This window comes from Melanotaenia boesemani, chromosome 9, assembly GCF_017639745.1.
Source record: "Melanotaenia boesemani isolate fMelBoe1 chromosome 9, fMelBoe1.pri, whole genome shotgun sequence".
In the NCBI taxonomy this organism is placed as follows: Eukaryota; Metazoa; Chordata; class Actinopteri; order Atheriniformes; family Melanotaeniidae; genus Melanotaenia; species Melanotaenia boesemani.
In genome coordinates, this window is record NC_055690.1 from 1,828,113 (window position 1) to 1,835,995 (window position 7,883).

At 42.7% G+C, this 7,883-nt stretch overlaps 1 long non-coding RNA gene across 1 annotated transcript; it reads right to left on the minus strand.

Moving 5' to 3' along the window:
* Nucleotides 1-611: 611 nt before the first annotated feature.
* LOC121646607 lies at nt 612-3,371 on the minus strand. The gene is made up of 3 exons (XR_006011666.1): nt 3,360-3,371; nt 3,199-3,204; nt 612-1,155 (listed from the first exon to the last, which is right to left on the minus strand). It is a non-coding gene; the product is annotated as an uncharacterized LOC121646607 (long non-coding RNA).
* Between the last annotated feature and the right edge of the window lie 4,512 nt (nt 3,372-7,883).

Genomic DNA, 7,883 nt, shown 5'->3' on the forward strand with positions numbered 1-7,883 from the left:
AGGCCCATTTATGCTTGACGCAGGAGACGGACACAAAGACAGACGGAAGAAGAATGAAGACAAGGACAACAGTAGAAACTGTTTTGAGCCTTTGAAGAAAGACTATATGCGAATGTTCAGGGTGTGTTGTCTAGCAATGTGCCACTAAACCTGCAGCAGGAAACTGTTGGGGGGGGGGGCGTTTTTACTGCTGCACCACTAAACCCACAGCAGGAAACTGTTAGAGAGGGACCGTTTTCACTGCTGCACCACTAAACCCGCAGCAGGAAACTGTTAGAGGGGGGGGTTTCACTGCTGCACCACTAAACCCACAGCAGGAAAATGTTAGAGAGGGGCCGTTTTCACTGCTGCACCATTAAACCCGCAGCAGGAAACTGTTAGAGAGGGACCGTTTTCACTGCTGCACCATTAAACCCGCAGCAGAAAACTGTTAGAGGAGGGACCGTTTTCACTGCTGCACCATTAAACCCGCAGCAGAAAACTGTTAGAGGGGGGACCGTTTTCACTGCTGCACCACTAAACCCGCAGCAGAAAACTGTTAGAGGGGGAAAGTTTTCACTGCTGCACCACTAAACCCCCAGCAGAAAACTGTTAGAGGGGGGGCCGTTTTCACTGCTGCACCACTAAACCCGCAGTAGAAAACTGTTAGAGGGGGGGCCGTTTTCACTGCTGCACCACTAAACCCGCAGCAGGAAACTGTTAGAGGGGGACCATTTTCACCATAGATATATACATGTAGATGCTGCATTTGGGCTTTTCAGGCACACCAACATGGCCACCATCTTGGGCCGGGGTTTCAGACCCGGTCAGATCAGTCAGACTGTGTTTGTGAAACCAAAATACTAGATTTTTGTGCTGCATACGGATGTTCCTGTGAAAGAAACACCAAAATCAAGAAACAAGGGATAATATTTCACAAGTAAGAAGTGGTTTTATATTATTTAACTGTTATGAACTTGCTGAATTTGACGTCTTTCTTAAGCTAACATAAATGAAACCGGCTTATGTCAGGACAAGAAAATAAAAAAATGTTTTTGTTAGTAAGACGATGATTACAGTAAGATGGTTTAAGTGGCAATCAGCCACTTCATATAATTGTGCTAAGTAGGTCATTTCAACATTATCTATTAAATCAGTTTCATGGTGCTAACATGACTGTAGCTACAGAAGAACTGAGCAATGTTCAAATGGAGGTTTTGTAGGTTTCTAGAAGAGAAACATAGGAGGCAGCATGGGTAGCAGCACCCAGGAGGAGAGACTTTGTACCGAAGGACTGTTCAGTCGTCTGCAGCCTCATTTTAACCCAGAGGACTTTAAAAGGACTGGACGGTCCACTGGTTAAATAAGGAGCGATACCATCCATTTTTAATTTTCCTGACCATCTTTGCAAAGTTAGTGTCATGACAATTTCTCATGTAATCCTAATATTTCACTAACACAACGGAGTCCCTCTAAATGATAATAAAATACTCTATTAGTAATGGTTCCTTCTGAACGGGCCCTTCAGTACTTTTACAAATTTCTCTGGTCTTGAATTCTTTGTTTATTTTATTTTCTTTGACGTGTTAAAAACCATGTGTTTTATATTGGTGATGTGTTCTTTGGTACCTTTATCAACTTCATTACTTGTTGGACGTCACATCAGCGTAAATGTGGGTTTTTTATTTTGTATCAAAATGACAAGAAGAACAGATGTAACTTTAAATGAGGTATTTCGTTTTGGGCTCATTTAGGTAAATGTTAAATTTAGGCAATCTCTTTTTGAGTGTTTGTTTTTCATTTTTCATTTTATTTATTTATTTTTTTCTCTTGCCTTTATTTTTTGTTTATTTATATTTTATATTATTCATATTATAAATATAACTCCATATATGAGCATCACCATTATTATTTCTCTGAGGATTGTAGAAAAATGTCAGTATGCGTGTCTGACTATGTGTAAGTGTATGATATAAAATAAAAATAATTATAAAAATAATGGTCTGTTGTATTATAAATATGTGTGACATTTATAAATTTAAAAATCGGTTGAAAATTCAGCGAGTTATGGTGATTTTAATCGTTGATAGACCTCTGCCTCTGTTGACTAATGCTGTAAGTAGATGCGGCTTACACCCGCCCAAGATGGCAGCTGCATCGTTCCAATGGACAGCAGCGTCAGAGGCGACATCTACGTCTATATATCTGTGGTTTTCACTGCTGCACCACTAAACCTGTTGCAGGAAACTGTTAGAAGGGGGACCTTTTCAATGGACACACCAGTCAGATGTTACTTGTAGATGTGTTTGCTAGAAGAACTGACTGACAGGAGGACTGAGGTCCCTGATCTACAACCAAAGACCTGGTGCTGATTAATTCTTTGGAGAAAGACAGAATCATGGACGTGATGAAGAATGGTGGACATTAAAATGTTTTGGATTTGTTGTATAATGTTCCATTCTCATGAGGATGTAGAAGTCTTCTGCAGCCACTCTTCTGTCAGTGGAAATTAGGTTAAAATGAAAGAAGAAAAAGTCATATTGCCAACATGCTGCCATATATCTAAATGACGTTAAAATCTACACCTTGGTTGATGTAGTGGTTAGTCCAGCTCATTGTACACCAGAATATGTGTATCCCAGCCTATTTTTAATAAACAGAACCCCCTTAATGCAACTATCAAAAAGCCTGGATACCAGGAACTGGTGCAGAAGCTGGTCTGAAGCAGCATGTAGTTCCAGGTATCTGGAACTGAAGCTATTCAACCCAGTTCAAAGATTCAGTCTTTCTGGGATAAAGGTAAAGGTTTGATCACACAGATCTTTCTAGATCCACAAGACCTCTTTGTTTTTTTTTTAGGAATCTGGGGCTGAACTCAGATCTAAACTGTTTAACTTCCTTCCACCTTGGTCTTTGGGTTTGTCTGACCACCACTTTGACTAGTAAGAATAATACTGTAGGTTTAAATTTACTGAGGCTAGTTACACACATCCATGTCTGGAATCCATCATGCTCAAGTTTCTTCATCTTTACTGGATGTCACTAAAACTAAATGCAGCTTTAAGGGCTCAGGAGTTAAGAGAATGTAGATCTTTTCAAATAGAGTCAGAATGTTTTGTTGTCCTGTTCAGAAACCTCTGAATAATAATGAAATGGTCAGATTCTTGGTTATTCATCTCCTTTCTATATTACATAAACAGCCTGAAGTAGAAACTGAACATTTTCCTCTACAGCATTCCAGCTTGTTCCACTCAAATAGGGGGACAACCAGGAATGAGTGTTCATCAGAGTTTCCCCAAGACACAAGACAGGTCAGGAATTCCAGTCCTGCCAGGAAGACAGAGGCTTTTTCAAAGGCTGTAATTCTCAGGAGGAGGAACACTGCTGGCCTGGACCGCTTTGTGCTGGACGTCAAGACCTACACAAGGATCTCACTCACTGCATGACTACACAGGAACACAGCATGAGATCCTCATGGATTGGATTATGTGAAATATTATTATTATTACAAACATTATGTGTGGTGTTTACATCGTTGTCTTACTGCAGGGGTGTCCAAAGTTGGTCCTCAGGGGCCGCTGTCCTGCAGGTTTTCAATGTTTCCTGCTTCAACACACCTGACTCAAAGTAAATGGATCCAACAGCCGATTAAGTTTTGCACAATGACTCATTAATTTGAGTCAGGTGGTTTTGGAGCAGGGACACATTGAAAACCTACAGGATTGTGGCCCTCGAGGACCGGAGCTGGACACCCCTGTCTTACTGTAAATAAATAAATTAAAATATAGTAAAAGTTGTTGTCATTTACCAAAACATTACAATAAAGATCCTTCATTCAAACACAAACCTTGATGTTTCCCTTTGTATGTTCAATGATAGTAACGACTACCTCTGGAGTAGAGGTTAGATGTCAGTTCAGTGGATAATGATTCTATTATGCTCATTTCAGGCTAATTTACTTTAATATGTAAGTCCACAAGGGCAGGAATCAATCCAGCATTTTCCACAAAGCCCTTTATTTATTTTATATGGATCCTCTCTGTAGGCCCTCAGATCAGCCTCTGCCAGAAACAAGCAGAACGAGACTCTTCCGCCCTAAGCCCCGCCTCCCCTGATGCGGGCTGCCTCTGATTGATCAACTGCCTGGAGTAGTTGTCAGGAGCATGCACTGTTTTCATCATAGTGACCCCGGCAGAACTGAAGTAATATAAATACTCGGTAAACAATGCCAACACAAAACATACAGCTGTACACATTCAAGCCCGAATCAGACCCAGAAAACGAGAGTGAACAATTCGGCAACCCCCAGCGACTCAGCAAACCCGCAGTGACTCGGCAACCTGCAGCGACTCGGCATAAATACTCTGTTTGCCAGCTATAGTCTGATAAAATGTTGTTTGCCATCCTCCACTCACTTTATATATTTGTAGAAATAGAGGATAATGAAATACATAAGCTAATGTCACCAAGCCAAAGTGGGGCAAGTAGAGGGGGCCTGGAGGAGGGACAATGCCGAAGCAAGGAGTACAGGCGACAAAGTTCAGAAGGTTGGCCCGGAGGCCACGACAACAGTAGACTTGGCTCTGAAGGGTGGCTGGGAGGCCGCACAGAAAGCACCTGAATCTCCAGAGTCCACCAGAATACTCTCCAAGACAGGTCCTGGCGTTAAAGACAGAGGAGGTGCAACCTCCTCGGAGGCAGGAACCACAGGAGGAGGAGGAGATGCAACCTCCTTGGAGGCGTGAACCATAGGAGACAGAGGAGGAGCGTCCCGACCCGGGACCCCCTCAGAAACAGGAACCAGAAACAGAGGAGGAGCGTCTCATTCCTGGATCCCCTCTGGAACATGGACTCGAGCTGGATGAAGAGCGTCCCATCATGGGACCCCCTCTGGAACATGGACTTGAGCTGGATGAGGAGCGTCCCATCATGGGACCCCCTCTGGAACATGGACTCGAGCTGGATGAGGAGCATCCCATCATGGGACCCCTCTGGAACGTGGACCCAAGCTGGATGAGGAGTGTCCCCTCCTGTGACCCCCTCTGGAGACAGCGTGGACCTGGGCAATGGACGTTGAAACGCTGGAGAAGACCTGGGCACCGATGTGGGACGATGATAAGCCGGTGGCGACACTGGAGGCATGAGGTGTGGAGCTGGCGGCGATGGTGCAAGGTTGTCTGGATCCTTGCCTCCTTCTGGCCCCTGCTGTGTTCCTTGCAGACTCATGAGGCGTGCGTCTGCCTGGAGGTGCCCAGATCGTCAATCTGGACCTCCGAAATGGCGACCTCTTGGGTGAATCCTTTGTCAGAGAGGTATGCCACTCAAGCCAGCTCACCAATCCTGCTGAGTCCGTGTGAGGCCAGTCCATATCGCTTCCCTTCAGCCATCTCACCAGTACCGCAGATGGGATGTAGGGACAGCTCGCTAGGTCCAGGTCTAATTAGTTCATTCTGTCACGTGGAGCTGAGGTGTGGACCCACATGCAGGCAGACAAGGCAGGAAGCTGATGGAATGCAGGTTAAAGGGTTTTAATGTCGTAGAACTTAGTTTACAAAATAAAAAGGCTCGGGTGGCAAAAACTTGGAAATGGCATGTACTAAGATGCGAGAAGTAATAAACCGTGGGGTGGAACATGACTAACAACAAAACAGAACACAGCAGCAAGCAATGAACTCACAAGGAGGAACTGAAAACCATGGACCTAAATACACAGAGACAAACCAGACACAGACAACATGAATGAATAATCAGACCAGGTGCACTAACGAGCAGAAACCAAGAACACTGAAATGGAACATGACCTTAAATCCCAAAACCAAAAACATGACAAGACCCAAAACAAGAACCAATCAAAGAAAACCAAGGACATTTGTCTTTGACAGTCATACTTATAATAAAATATTTATTTCATTCCAAATGTTGGCTCCGTTTTCTCAGGCTGGCAGCAGCTTGTCCTTTCTGTGATTCTGGATAAACTAATCTAAACACGGCTTCACCCTCCAAGGTCATCGCCTGCCACGTTCTGCATTTTCAGTGAAATGCATTGCTGCCAGATCAAGCCGAAAATCATATTGTTTCATGTGTCTTATCAGCTGAATTATTTTAGCATGTACATATTGTTTTACGTGGCTTGCTATTGTAGTTTTAAAGTTTGTCCATTGAGAGACACTGCAGTAAAAATGATGGCAGCTGCCATGTATGTGTATATAAATGCTTCATTCTAAGAGAATAAAAACATAACAGATGGTTTAGTAAAGTCATTAGTGATCAATAGAAACACAACTTTTAATAACTGGGGAGATTTTTCTGTCATTGATCTGTGATTTTGTTCCACAATGCAGCTTTTAAACCTGTTCTCACTAAAACCTGATTGTATACAGTAATAAATCCCTTCTGGTCTGAGCCTTGCTTGTTGGTGGAATAATAAGCAGTAAAGGTGAAATAAACTAAACTAATTCACATTACTGAAAGGAAAACTGATTGTCCATCATTACTAACAGGTTAAATGATGAACATGTGTTTGTACAACAGGTTAAAGCAAAACAAACCTGACATCATGAAACCCGTACAGCTTCAGTATCACCACCCAGCCCTCTCTCTCTTTCTGTGAAGCCTGATTTTCTTCCTTCAGCTGAGGTAACTTGGTGGTAAACTATGACAGAAGGGAGTGACGCTGTGGAGGGAGGCTGGAGGCAGTGGGGGATATCCCTTTGAGTCATGGAAATGATCCAGAGAGCAGCCAGACCTCTCTCTGTGTTGTCCTGTGAGTACGTTCAGCAGCCTTCGGAAACACTTACTCAGTTTCCAGTTCAGTCACTGGAAACATGGACTACATCTCTACATGATGAATTCACACTCTCCATGTTAATATGGGCACAGTTCACTTTCTTTTTCCACTGTCAGATGCTTCATATCAAACTTTCCCAGCATATCTGTTTCTATCCTCATGTTTACTGAATCTGAGAAAAAATATGTACTGCTAGCAAAACATGAACAAACAACGAATAAACAACTGAAATTCTAACCACAAAAAAGAGACAAAGTCACAACCAGGTAAAGGTCATGGTGGATCGTGTGACTCAAAATATCTGAGATCATGACACCAAACAAGTTACAACCCCACTGGGGGATTTCTCATCCTGAACACAAAGAGAAGCCTGGTGGTTACCTTAGAAATAAACTACTCACCTGCCATAAATAGCAGAGCTGTTTCACTAAAGCAGGCATAGCAAGTCAGGCAATTAATTATAATACCAGTTGACTTCTCTGCTAATCAACATCATTAAGAGGCGCATTTCCCTGTACGCTTCATTGTAAGGGCTGCACATGGTAGTGGTGGTGGGATGGTGGGCGTGGGGAGTGGAGGAGAGGGGCCTGACATTACTGCTGTCCATGAGAAAGAGATGGAAACCACTGCCCTAATATGACCTACAGTTTTTTTTCTTTAGACCTTTATTGGTCCATGAGAATGTACAAACATGTACACATCGAGCCAACTCTGACAAGCCGTCCAAAATTCATCCACGGATTCGCAACAGAAAAATAAATGTTCTGTTGCTTCGATTTCCTTTTCACAGAACCCACGAGTTATTATCTAAGTTCATTTTTCCTGCAGGGTAGATTTCATTTAGGCTTTAAAATGACACCTCTTTAGTTTTAGTTAAAAGTGGATACGATAAATATCTTTTCATTATTTTCTGGGATGTTTCTGCAACATAGTCCTTTAGACTGCACTTTCTTTTCCATTGGAAGTCGTAATAATGGGCTGTTAAGCTATTTTAAATGAATTAGTAAAGTGCAAACTGCTGAGGTGATTGATAAGAAGCAGCCTCGGTTCTGTTGTGATGTCAGAACCTGGTCTGCTGGATCATTGTTTTCATTAGTATGAGGATATTTTGTAAATA